The following is a 14,256-nucleotide window of genomic DNA, read 5'->3' as shown; positions in this document are numbered from 1 at the left end:
TATATTTCAAAGCTAATTAACAGAAAGCAAACATGCACACATACAGATGGATACCACTACCATGGCCAAAGTTAAAAAGACTGACAGCAGGTGCCAGAATTCTCATGCACTGGAAACCTATCTGGCAGAGTCTTAAAAAGCTAAACAAACAAAAATAACATAATGCATATGATTCAACAATTCCACTGACAGAACAGCATGGATAAATCTAAAAAACATAATGTTAAATGAAAGAAACCAGGGCTTCCCTGGTGGCGCAGTGGTTGAGAGTCCGCCTGCCGATGCAGGGGAAACGGGTTCGTGCCCCGGTCTGGGAAGATCCCACATGCCGCGGAGCGGCTGGGCCCGTGAGCCATGGCCGCTGGGCCTGTGCGTCCGGAGCCTGTGCGTCCGGAGCCTGTGCTCCGCAACGGGAGAGGCCACAACAGTGAGAGGCCCACATACCACAAAAAAAAAAAAAAAAAAAAAAAAAAAAAACAAAAAAAAAATGAAAGAAACCAGATATAAAAGGACACATAATGTTTCCAATTATTTGAAATTTCAGAATAGACAAAACTAATCTGAGTTAATACACATCAGAATAATGGTTATCGGGCTTCCCTGGTGGCACAGTGGTTGAGAATCTGCCTGCCAATGCAGGGGACACGGGGTCGAGCCCTGGTCCGGGAAGATCCCACATGCTGCAGAGCAACTAAGCCCGTGCGCCACAACTACTGAGCCTGAGCTCTAGAGCCCGCGAGCCACAACTACTGAAGCCTGTGTGCCACAACTACTGAAGCCCATGCGCCTAGAGCCTGTGCTCTGCAACAAGATGAGCCACTGCAATGAGAAGCCTGCGCACTACAACGAAGAGTAGCCCCCGCTCTCAGCAACTGGAGAAAACTCGCGTGCAGCAGCGAAGACCCAATGCAGCCAAAAATTAAATAAATGAATAAATAAATAAATTCATTAAAAAAAAAAGAGTGAACCTTAATTTAAACTACAGACACTGGGTGATGTGTCAATGTAAGTTCATCAATTATAACAAGTGTACTATTTTGATATTGATTATGGGGAGACTACGCATGTGTGACAGCACTGGGTATATGGGAAATATATACCTATTGCTCAATTTTGCTGTGAACCTAAAACTGCTCTAAAAAATGAAGTCCACTAAGTACATATATAATAGAAAAATATAACCACAGATCACACTAAATAAAAGACCAGAAAAATGGTTATTCAAATCTTACCAAGGAAATGAAATTAAAATGTGTCTAATTATACTTAGTTTGCCTTTATTTCTTGCTTGAAATCTATTCAGATAAATATAATTACATTGTGAAAAATACCCAAAAAGATATCCATATTAAATGTCTGTATATAAAAAATTTTTTTAAATACATGTCTGCGGACTTCCCCGGTGGTACAGTGGTTAAGACTCCATGCTTCCAGTGCAGGGGGCATGGGTACAATCCCTAGTCAGCGAAGTTCCACATGCTGCGTGGTGCAGCCAAAACAAACAAACAAACAGATGTCTGTACAGATTAGAATTATTGGTTATTTCCCCATTATCTTCATGGCATCTATTCTTTGATTTTAGTCACTTTTAGGCTGAATCCTATGGAGAGAGGCTGAAAAGGTAGTAGGTATGGAAAAGAGCACTGATAAGAATAAAGTCTGGCCTTCAGGCCTGGCTCTACCACTGAGGTACTAAGGGATCTTGTGCATTTAAATATTATCTTCCAGATAATGTATTTGCCATATTCTGAGTTCTACAGGTTTTTACATTGGGATTAAAAACACATAGCAAGCAAGCTGCAAAATAGTTCACATTATATGATCCCTTTTAAAAATGACATATAAATATTTAAGGATAGGAAAAAGTCTGGACAGATGAACTTGTAACTATTAAAAGAGGGTTCCCCCTGGGGACCTCCCTGGTGGCACAGTGCTTAAGAATCCACCTGCTAATGCAGGGGACACGGGTTCAATCTCTGGTACGGGAAGATCCCACATGCCATGGAGCAACTAAGCCCATGCGCCACAACTACTGAGCCTGTGCTCTAGAGCCTGTGTGCCACAAAATTACTGAAGCTGGAACACCTAGAGCCTGTGCTCTGCAACAAGAGAAGCCATCGCAATGAGAAGCCCGCACACTGCAATGAAGAGTAGACCCCGCTCGCCACAACTAGAGAAAGCCCACGCACAGCAATGAAGACCCAAGGCAGTCAAATAAATAAATAAATAAATAAACAAACAAAATTAAATCCAAGTAAATAAATAATATAAGCAGCATTTAAAAGTTCAGTAGAATCTTTCTAAAAAGTAAGAGATAGCAATTAAGAAAAAAAAGTGGGTTCCCCCTAAACAGGAAAGAGAAACTTTTAAAAGTTTTCACTTTTAAATTTATATACTACTGTGTCTTTTGTTTGTTTGTTTGTTTGTTTCTTTGTTTGCGGTACGCAGGCCTCTCACTGTTGTGGCCTCTCCCGTTGCGGAGCACAGGCTCCGGACGCGCAGGCTCAGCGGCCATGGCTCACGGGCCCAGCCGCTCCACGGCATGTGGGATCTTCCCGGACCGGGGCACAAACCCGCGTCCCCTGCAACGGCAGATGGACTCTCAACCACTGCGACACCAGGGAAGCCCTACTACTGTGTCTTTTAAACAAATGTTTGCTGTTTTTAAAAACTTAAAAAAAAATTTTTTTGGACTGCGCCTTGTGACACGCAGGATCTTAGTTCCCACACCAGGGATCGAACCTGTGCCCCCGCAGTGGAAGCGCAGAGTCCTAACCACTGGACCCGCAGGGAATTCCCAAAACTTTTAAAATGTTTTTTAAAAACATTAAAAAGAATGGGTACGGAAAAAAAATTTTTTTTAATTAAAAATAAAAATAAAATATAAAAAAAAGAATAGGCATGGATATTCAGAACATACATAAGGAGGTTAGGAATGTTAAGGATCTACTTTATAGTAGCAGAGTGACAGATTTTTGTTCTTGTGTTAGCAAAATTTTTTTTCCTTTTTCATAAATTTATTTGATTGATTGATTTTTGGCTGCGTTGGATCTTCATTGCAGTGTGCGGGCTTCTCATTGTGGTGGCTTCCCTTGTTGCACAGCACAGGCTCTAGGTATGTGGTCTCAGTAGTTGGGGTGCGTGGGCTCAGTAGTTGTGGCTTGCGGGCTCTAGAGCGCAGGCTCTGTAGTTGTGGCGCACGGGCTTAGTTGCTCCGCGGCATGTGGGATCTTCCCGGACCAGGGCTCGAACCCGTGTCCCCTGCATTGGCAGGTGGATTCTTAACCACTGTGCCACCAGGGAAGTCCCCAGCAAAATTTCTGACAGGCTGATGAACCTTAGGATAAGTTAGAATTCAAAATAATCCAGCTACATTTAAATTAACGACTCAATCATTGAAACAGTTAAGAAAGACATGTTTTAGTGAATGTGTGAAAAAAATATCCACATGCATTTTGGCATGTAGTTCTGCTATTACCTGAAATCTGGTTTTTTATTTCCTAATAGTTATTTTTCTGATAAAAGTTTTAAAAAGTTCATGTTTATAGAAAAACAAAAAACAGAAAAATGAAGAAAATCAAAATCAACCATAATCCTATCATCTCAAAAACCAGTCATTTCCAACACCCTCCTTTCCGACCTAGCTGCCTGTCCTCCCAGCTCACACTTGGTTACTCCTGACTAAAACAGGAACTTCCATCCTGACAGCTCTCCACTTTCTCCTTATTTATCAGCCCCTGGTACCCCTTTTCCCCATCCCCAGCTTAAATTCCATCATATATCATGTCAACTCTCAAAAATGTTTTCACCTCCTTTGGCGCCACTGTCCTTCAAAACAGGGTTAAATGTTTACTTTATGAGATTAATGATAAGAGTACCAAGCACAGTACCTAGAGTGAGATAAGAAGCACCCCCCCAAGCGGAAAAAAAAGAGAGTTGTTAAATAAAAACAAAACAGATACCAACTTTCTGTGGCAGTGGCTTTCACCCAAGGATTATATCAGAACCACCCTGGTGGCTTTTTCAACACACATACACACACACACTTGTACCTACTCACCCAGGAGAGAATCCAATTCTCTCATCATAAGGGATAAGCAGTTTACTCTACAAAATCAGCTAAACTATTCTTATATATACAACCTCTCCCTTTAGGATAGTGGTTTTCAACTGGGGGTGATTTTTCCCTCCAGGGGATATTTAGCAATGACTGGAGATATTTTGGTTGTCATAGCTAGGGCAGTTGGGGTGCTACTGGCATCTCACGGGTAGAGGCCACGATTACTGCTCAACATCCTAGAATGTACAAGACAGTTCCCCACAACAAAGAATTATCCAGCACACAATGTCAACAGTACCAGGGTTGAGAGACCCCACTTGTTAGCCTCTAATCTATAGAAAAAATTCAGTCACACTTATTTCCATAAGCAGCCTTAGGGAAAAAGATTGGAATATAACTGTCCCTAAGAAAACTTTTTCTAGGTAAACGATACTGTCTTTATCAATTGCTTTCATCTCACAATAAGATATGTTGATCTCTTAATAAGCTAACTAGAGGAATGAAATAGCAAAAAATAATATAGGGTTATAGTTAACATAACCAATCTATGAAATATGTGAATCTTCTTTTGGCGTATCACTTCCAATAGTAATAGTTATTGTTTTACAAAACAGAATACTACTTACAGGACACCCTAATATTTCAATTACCTTTCTAGTCGGAGACTCAAAATCTTCATCAGCTGCTTCAGATTCCTTAGACCTTTTCTTAGATTTTTTGGGAGTACTAATTCTGGTGAATTTCATTCTGAAAAAAACCCCAAAAAGGTATTCACAAACATTCATATGATTATAACGTGTAAGAATTTCAATTAAATACAGAAAGGAACCAGCTAAGGCTCTAATTTCTCGACCGTTCTGAAACAGAAAAAGAAAAAAGACACCCCCCCCATTAGTTTCAAATTACTGATTCAAAAGTAAGCCAAACTCATTGTTAAACTCTTAGAAAATATAAAGTTTCATTTTATAAATCATAAGCTTTCTAGAAAATTAGCCCCTAAGATTAACCAGAACCAACATGCAAGTATGTGTTGAGTTGGCCAAAAAGTTCATTCGGGTTTCCCGTAGCATCTTATGGAAAAACCTGAGCAAACTTTCTGGCCAAACCTCACAGTATATGGCTCAGCTTACCTAAAAAAGTTCTATGATTTATTTTTCATCTTATGTTTGTTAAATGCACAGAATTCATATTTGGAGGATATTTCTCCAGGAATTAACAACTATGATAAATAAGAGTTTAAAACTCATCTAAAATACATCTAGAATTCTTCTGAAATCATGCCTGACTTTAAATTAAATATGGAAAATAAGCAACATTTTTGAAACCCTGTTTTCTTTTTCTTATAAATCAGCTGTGTTCTAGAAAAAAAATTCTTCAGTGCTTGACATATTTTCCTTCACATCTAATAATACATGCAGAATATTTAGAACTTGAGAACAAAACAAAACTTTACCTAATAGGACTCTCTGAATCAGAGGATACTGTTATTAATTCCGCTGTATATAAGCTACGCTTCCCTGATAAGTTCGCTGCTTTTGGAGTGGAAGCTTTTACTGGACTATCGTCTTGTGCGTCTTCAGAATCAGTACCTCTAACGATGACTGTAGCAGGGGTGCTGCTGCTTCTTACAGATCTTCTGCTTCATTTCGGTGTAGAAACATATACCGAGCTGTCTTCAGTCTCAGCTTTAGAGTGTATAACCTTACCCTTAACTGGTATGCCAGTTTTTCTTGGAGACTTATTGCTACACGGAGAGGAAATTTTGGGAGGGTCATCGTCGGCTGCACCTTCACAAACAAGGTTTTTGCTGTTAAGTAATGTGCCGTTTTTGAAAACGTCTGTTTTCTTTTGTCTTAAAATCCTTCTAAGCCATTTTTGATTTTGTTTCTCTTTAAAGGAAAAAGTTGATTCTTTCTCTTGACTATTTCTCTCTCTATTTTCACCTGGAATAGCACCAGTATCTAAGATTTTTTTATTCTTTTTCTTCAGCTTTTTACTTTTCTCCTTAGGAAAACCTCCTTTATCAGCATGTGTCTGTGAATTACCATTATTTGAAACCATTTGGATATTAGGGTTTTCCATGACTTTTTTAGAATTACTGTCTCTTCCTTCCTCATTTAAAGATTTTTCATTGAGCTCTTTCTGCTTATCAGAAGACTTTTTGACTCCATGTTTAAGTGCATCTGATGTTCGCTGCCTAAATGCTTTCATAAACTGCCGTCTTTCTTCTAGAGTGCATCTTGGTTTCACAGCTTCAGAACCTCCAGCTTCCAACACTGCCAATTCTAGTTCTTCCTCATATATAACGACATTAGATCTTCTTTTCTGAATCGTCTGTTCATTCTTAGGATGAGACAGACTATTTTCCATTTCCACCTGCTTTTGTTTCAAGAAAGTTGAGGGTATTTTCCCTGTCTTTTCTTGGGGGATGGGGTGAACTTGTGCAACAACAGTGACTGTCTTAAAGCGGACCTGTTGGGCAATCTCATAGGTTTCTGGGTCAGTCATACAACCACTTTTGGCTGCATCGTCAACAGTTTCAGAAGGAATACAAATAGACACTGTAGAGTCTGGTGCCTGTTCTACTTTACTTTCGTTGTGACTTTTTAAAAATTCCTCATATGAGACAGTTATTGTACCATCATTTAACTGGGCTGTTTTAGTTATATTATCTCTGGATTCTGCATCATTTGCAGTATTTTCAATTTCATTAGTTAGGGAAGGCATTATCTGTTTACTATCATTACCATCTCTTTTAAGGAGATTTAGTTCCTCTGCTAAGGGTAAACTTTCAGATAGATCTATTATCTCTCTGTGCTTCCCTTTCCTCAATTTTCTGCGATCAGTTTTTGAGGGCTCTTGTTTAGGACTTACTTTCTTAGAACTTTTTTTGGAGGTCATAGTGCTTGATTGTTTTTTGGTATCTTGAATACTTTCTGCAAGTACCTCGACATGTTTCTTATAGAGTAAAGCAGAAGTACTACTTTCCACAAAATTGTTACTTAAACTGGAGTCTTCCTTGCTATCATCACTGTTAATTTCAATTGCAGATTCATTTTCAGTTTTAATATGACTTAGTTGATGAGATAAATTAAGTCTCTTTCCTCTCTTCTTATTCTCTGTATTTGAGGACATTTCCAAAGGTGTTTTACAGTCTTTGTCACTGTCAGCAGGCAATGGTGTGGATGACTTTATCTTGTACTTTTTTGCTGTCTGAGTTTTCTCATTTGTGGGTAAACTCTTTCTAAAATAATTCAGAATATTACTGGATTTTGGTGGAGAGAAAACCCTGTCTCCAGTCTTCCCCATTGGTGATAAATATTTGGTGACTGTTTTGCAAGAAGTCCTGTCATCGTCTGTCCCTCGCTTCTTGCTTGCCTATCAGTTTAAAAGAAGAAAGAAAGCACTTATTTCAAGCAACATAAATTCTAAACATGGATCTATTATTTTATGTAATGCGATAAAAAAAGGAAGGCTCCCTTAGTTGATAAACATTACATATTAGGAAGAAAAAGAGCTTTAAAGTTAAACCTACATTCAAATCTCAATGTCACATCAAGTTATACAATTATAATTTGTGTACTTTATATATTATGCGTCAATAAAAAGTTTGAAGGCTCCCTATGCTTGTGTACAAATGTGTTAATTACTGTTGGCCTCTGTTTACTCTATAACCTTTGAATAGTACCACCCACCCCACAGAATTTGTAATGAACATACTACATACAAACATGTGAAGTCTGATGCATGCTCGGAACTCTATAAATATTATTTCCATTCCCTTTATACTGTTTTAGTTAAAAATAAAGAAATTATTCTAACTATTTCCAAGAAACAGGTACATGGTGAACAAGCCTAGGATCCCAAAATTTACTAATTAAGTAAAAATTATAGTGGACATTTACTACAAATAAAACAAATAAGACTTTTCAGTGTTTTAGTGTGCTATTAAGAGTTACCGCCTGCCTCTTATACTATTTAGTACCCTTAAAAAAAAGCTCCGTCAACCTTATTTTTAACTTCCTCAGTTCATCTGTTAGAAAAAACTTGCCAGAACAACAAGAAAACCTTTTCTTTTGAAGATAAGTAGCAAAGGAATTATACGTCTAGAAAATTAAAATGGATTATAAGGCTATCATGATTAAAAGCATAGCACTGATGCATGAATAGGCAGGCAACTTAATAGAACCGATTAGAAAACCAGAAAGAGACATAAGTGTGTATTTAAGAATTTGGTATATGGTAATAGTAGCACTCAAGTTAGTGGGCAAAGAAGTAGTTAATAAATAGTACTGGGACAAATTTTAACCCTCTGGATAAATATGAGACAAAATAAATTACAGACAGATTAAAATTTTACATCTTAAAATGAAATGATAAATGTCCTAGAAGAAAATGTTAACGAGTTGTTAGTATTATTATCGTGAGCTCGTATCAGAGGCACAATAGCCAAAACAAACAAACAAACAAATAGATGTCTGTACAGATTAGAATTATTGGTTATTTCCCCATTATCTTCATGGCATCTATTCTTTGATTTTAGTCACTTTTAGGCTGAATCCTTTGGAGAGAGGCTGAAAAGGCAGTAGGTATGGAAAAGAGCACTGATAAGAATAAAGTCTGGCCTTCAGGCCTGGCTCTACCACTGATGTACTAAGGGATCTTGTGCATTTAAATATTATCTTCCAGATAATGTATTTGCCATATTCTGAGTTCTACAGGTTTTTACATTGGGATTAAAAACACATAGCAAGCAAGCTGCAAAATAGTTCACATTATATGATCCCTTTTAAAAATGACATATAAATATTTAAGGATAGGAAAAAGTCTGGACAGATGAACTTGTAACTATTAAAAGAGGGTTCCCCCTGGGGACCTCCCTGGTGGCACAGTGCTTAAGAATCCACCTGCTAATGCAGGGGACACGGGTTCAATCTCTGGTACGGGAAGATCCCACATGCCATGGAGCAACTAAGCCCATGCGCCACAACTACTGAGCCTGTGCTCTAGAGCCTGTGTGCCACAAAATTACTGAAGCTGGAACACCTAGAGCCTGTGCTCTGCAACAAGAGAAGCCATCGCAATGAGAAGCCCGCACACTGCAATGAAGAGTAGACCCCGCTCGCCACAACTAGAGAAAGCCCACGCACAGCAATGAAGACCCAAGGCAGTCAAATAAATAAATAAATAAATAAACAAACAAAATTAAATCCAAGTAAATAAATAATATAAGCAGCATTTAAAAGTTCAGTAGAATCTTTCTAAAAAGTAAGAGATAGCAATTAAGAAAAAAAAGTGGGTTCCCCCTAAACAGGAAAGAGAAACTTTTAAAAGTTTTCACTTTTAAATTTATATACTACTGTGTCTTTTGTTTGTTTGTTTGTTTGTTTGTTTCTTTGTTTGCGGTACGCAGGCCTCTCACTGTTGTGGCCTCTCCCGTTGCGGAGCACAGGCTCCGGACGCGCAGGCTCAGCGGCCATGGCTCACGGGCCCAGCCGCTCCACGGCATGTGGGATCTTCCCGGAGCGGGGCACAAACCCGTGTCCCCTGCATCGGCAGGTGGACTCTCAACCACTGCGCCACCAGGGAAGCCCTACTACTGTGTCTTTTAAACAAATGTTTGCTGTTTTTAAAAACTTAAAAAAAAATTTTTTTGGACTGCGCCTTGTGACACGCAGGATCTTAGTTCCCACACCAGGGATCGAACCTGTGCCCCCGCAGTGGAAGCGCGGAGTCCTAACCACCGGACCCACAGGGAATTCCCGAAACTTTTAAAATGTTTTTTAAAAACATTAAAAAGAATAGGTACGGAAAAAAATTTTTTTTAATTAAAAATAAAAATAAAATATAAAAAAAAGAATAGGCATGGATATTCAGAACATACATAAGGAGGTTAGGAATGTTAAGAATCTGCTTTATAGTAGTAGAGTGACAGATTTTTGTTGTTGTGTTAGCAAATTTTTTTTTTCTTTTTCATAAGTTTATTTGATTGATTGATTTTTGGCTGCGTTGGATCTTCATTGCAGTGCGCGGGCTTCTCATTGTGGTGGCTTCCCTTGTTGCACAGCACAGGCTCTAGGTGTGTGGTCTCAGTAGTTGGGGTGCGTGGGCTCAGTAGTTGTGGCTTGCGGGCTCTAGAGCGCAGGCTCTGTAGTTGTGGCGCACGGGCTTAGTTGCTCCGCGGCATGTGGGATCTTCCCGGACCAGGGCTCGAACCCGTGTCCCCTGCATTGGCAGGTGGATTCTTAACCACTGTGCCACCAGGGAAGTCCCCAGCAAAATTTCTGACAGGCTGATGAACCTTAGGATAAGTTAGAATTCAAAATAATCCAGCTACATTTAAATTAACGACTCAATCATTGAAACAGTTAAGAAAGACATGTTTCAGTGAATGTGTGAAAAAAATATCCACATGCATTTTGGCATGTAGTTCTGCTATTACCTGAAATCTGGGGTTTTTTTCCTAATAGTTATTTTTCTGATAAAAGTTTTAAAAAGTTCATGTTTATAGAAAAACAAAAAACAGAAAAATGAAGAAAATCAAAATCAACCATAATCCTATCATCTCAAAAACCAGTCATTTCCAACACCCTCCTTTCCGACCTAGCTGCCTGTCCTCCCAGCTCACACTTGGTTACTCCTGACTAAAACAGGAACTTCCGTCCTGACAGCTCTCTACTTTCTCCTTATTTAACAGCCCCTGGTACCCCTTTTCCCCATCCCCAGCTTAAATTCCATCATATATCATGTCAACTCTCAAAAATGTTTTCACCTCCTTTGGCGCCACTGTCCTTCAAAACAGGGTTAAATGTTTACTTTATGAGATTAATGATAAGAGTACCAAGCATAGTACCTAGAGTGAGATAAGAAGCACCCCCCCAAGCGGAAAAAAAAGAGAGTTGTTAAATAAAAACAAAACAGATACCAACTTTCTGTGGCAGTGGCTTTCACCCAAGGATTATATCAGAACCACCCTGGTGGCTTTTTCAACACACATACACACACACACTTGTACCTACTCACCCAGGAGAGAATCCAATTCTCTCATCATAAGGGATAAGCAGTTTACTCTACAAAATCAGCTAAACTATTCTTATATATACAACCTCTCCCTTTAGGATAGTGGTTTTCAACTGGGGGTGATTTTTCCCTCCAGGGGATATTTAGCAATGACTGGAGATATTTTGGTTGTCATAGCTAGGGCAGTTGGGGTGCTACTGGCATCTCACGGGTAGAGGCCACGATTACTGCTCAACATCCTAGAATGTACAAGACAGTTCCCCACAACAAAGAATTATCCAGCACACAATGTCAACAGTACCAGGGTTGAGAGACCCCACTTGTTAGCCTCTAATCTATAGAAAAAATTCAGTCACACTTATTTCCATAAGCAGCCTTAGGGAAAAAGATTGGAATATAACTGTCACTAAGAAAACTTTTTCTAGGTAAACGATACTGTCTTTATCAATTGCTTTCATCTCACAATAAGATATGTTGATCTCTTAATAAGCTAACTAGAGGAATGAAATAGCAAAAAATAATATAGGGTTATAGTTAACATAACCAATCTATGAAATATGTGAATCTTCTTTTGGCGTATCACTTCCAATAGTAATAGTTATTGTTTTACAAAACAGAATACTACTTACAGGACACCCTAATATTTCAATTACCTTTCTAGTCGGAGACTCAAAATCTTCATCAGCTGCTTCAGATTCCTTAGACCTTTCCTTAGAGTTTTTGGGAGTACTAATTCTGGTGAATTTCATTCTGAAAAAAAACCCAAAAAGGTATTCACAAACATTCATATGATTGTAACGTGTAAGAATTTCAATTAAATACAGAAAGGAACCAGCTAAGGCTCTAATTTCTCGACCGTTCTGAAACAGAAAAAGAAAAAAGACACCCCCCCCATTAGTTTCAAATTACTGATTCAAAAGTAAGCCAAACTCATTGTTAAACTCTTAGAAAATATAAAGTTTCATTTTATAAATCATAAGCTTTCTAGAAAATTAGCCCCTAAGATTAGCCAGAACCAACATGCAAGTATGTGTTGAGTTGGCCAAAAAGTTCATTCGGGTTTCCCGTAGCATCTTATGGAAAAACCTGAGCAAACTTTCTGGCCAAACCTCACAGTATATGGCTCAGCTTACCTAAAAAAGTTCTATGATTTATTTTTCATCTTATGTTTGTTAAATGCACAGAATTCATATTTGGAGGATATTTCTCCAGGAATTAACAACTATGATAAATAAGAGTTTAAAACTCATCTAAAATACATCCAGAATTCTTCTGAAATCATGCCTGACTTTAAATTAAATATGGAAAATAAGCAACATTTTTGAAACCCTGTTTTCTTTTTCTTATAAATCAGCTGTGTTCTAGAAAAAAAATTCTTCAGTGCTTGACATATTTTCCTTCACATCTAATAATACATGCAGAATATTTAGAACTTGAGAACAAAACAAAACTTTACCTAATAGGACTCTCTGAATCAGAGGATACTGTTATTAATTCCGCTGTATATAAGCTACGCTTCCCTGATAAGTTCGCTGCTTTTGGAGTGGAAGCTTTTACTGGACTATCGTCTTGTGCGTCTTCAGAATCAGTACCTCTAACGATGACTGTAGCAGGTGTGCTGCTGCTTCGTTTCAGTGTAGAAACATATACCGAGCTGTCTTCAGTCTCAGCTTTAGAGTGTATAACCTTATCCTTAACTGGTAAGCCAGTTTTTCTTGGAGACTTATTGCTACACGGAGAGGAAATTTTGGGAGGGTCATCGTCGGCTGCACCTTCACAAACAAGGTTTTTGCTGTTAAGTAATGTGCCGTTTTTGAAAACGTCTGTTTTCTTTTGTCTTAAAATCCTTCCAAGCCATTTTTGATTTTGTTTCTCTTTAAAGGAAAATGTTGATTCTTTCTCTTGACTATTTCTCTCTCTATTTTCACCTGGAATAGCACCAGTATCTAAGATTTTTTTATTCTTTTTCTTCAGCTTTTTACTTTTCTCCTTAGGAAAACCTCCTTTATCAGCATGTGTCTGTGAATTACCATTATTTGAAACCATTTGGATATTAGGGTTTTCCAAGACTTTTTTAGAATTACTGTCTCTTCCTTCCTCATTTAAAGATTTTTCATTGAGCTCTTTCTGCTTATCAGAAGACTTTTTGACTCCACGTTTAAGTGCATCTGATGTTCGCTGCCTAAATGCTTTCATAAACTGCCGTCTTTCTTCTAGAGTGCATCTTGGTTTCACAGCTTCAGAACCTCCAGCTTCCAACACTGTCAATTCTAGTTCTTCCTCATATATAACGACATTAGATCTTCTTTTCTGAATCGTCTGTTCACTCTTAGGATGAGACAGACTATTTTCCATTTCCACCTGCTTTTGTTTCAAGAAAGTTGAGGGTATTTTCCCTGTCTTTTCTTGGGGGATGGGGTGAACTTGTGCAACAACAGTGACTGTCTTAAAGCGGACCTGTTGGGCAATCTCATAGGTTTCTGGGTCAGTCATACAACCACTTTTGGCTGCATCGTCAACAGTTTCAGAAGGAATACAAATAGACACTGTAGAGTCTGGTGCCTGTTCTACTTTACTTTCGTTGTGACTTTTTAAAAATTCCTCATATGAGACAGTTATTGTACCATCATTTAACTGGGCTGTTTTAGTTATATTATCTCTGGATTCTGCATCATTTGCAGTATTTTCAATTTCATTAGTTAGGGAAGGCATTATCTGTTTACTATCATTACCATCTCTTTTAAGGAGATTTAGTTCCTCTGCTAAGGGTAAACTTTCAGATAGATCTATTATCTCTCTGTGCTTCCCTTTCCTCAATTTTCTGAGATCAGTTTTTGAGGGCTCTTGTTTAGGACTTACTTTCTTAGAACTTTTTTTGGAGGTCATAGGGCTTGATTGTTTTTTGGTATCTTGAATACTTTCTGCAAGTACCTCGACATGTTTCTTATAGAGTAAAGCAGAAGTACTACTTTCCACAAAATTGTTACTTAAACTGGAGTCTTCCTTGCTATCATCACTGTTAATTTCAATTGCAGATTCATTTTCAGTTTTAATATGACTTAGTTGATGAGATAAATTAAGTCTCTTTCCTCTCTTCTTATTCTCTGTATTTGAGGACATTTCCAAAGGTGTTTTACAGTCTTTGTCACTGTCAGCAGGCAATGGTGTGGATGACT

Source organism: Hyperoodon ampullatus (assembly GCF_949752795.1).
Source record: "Hyperoodon ampullatus genome assembly, chromosome: 19".
In the NCBI taxonomy this organism is placed as follows: Eukaryota; Metazoa; Chordata; class Mammalia; order Artiodactyla; family Ziphiidae; genus Hyperoodon; species Hyperoodon ampullatus.
The sequence above is the reverse complement of the archived record's forward strand: the minus strand, read 5'-3'. Positions refer to the sequence as shown.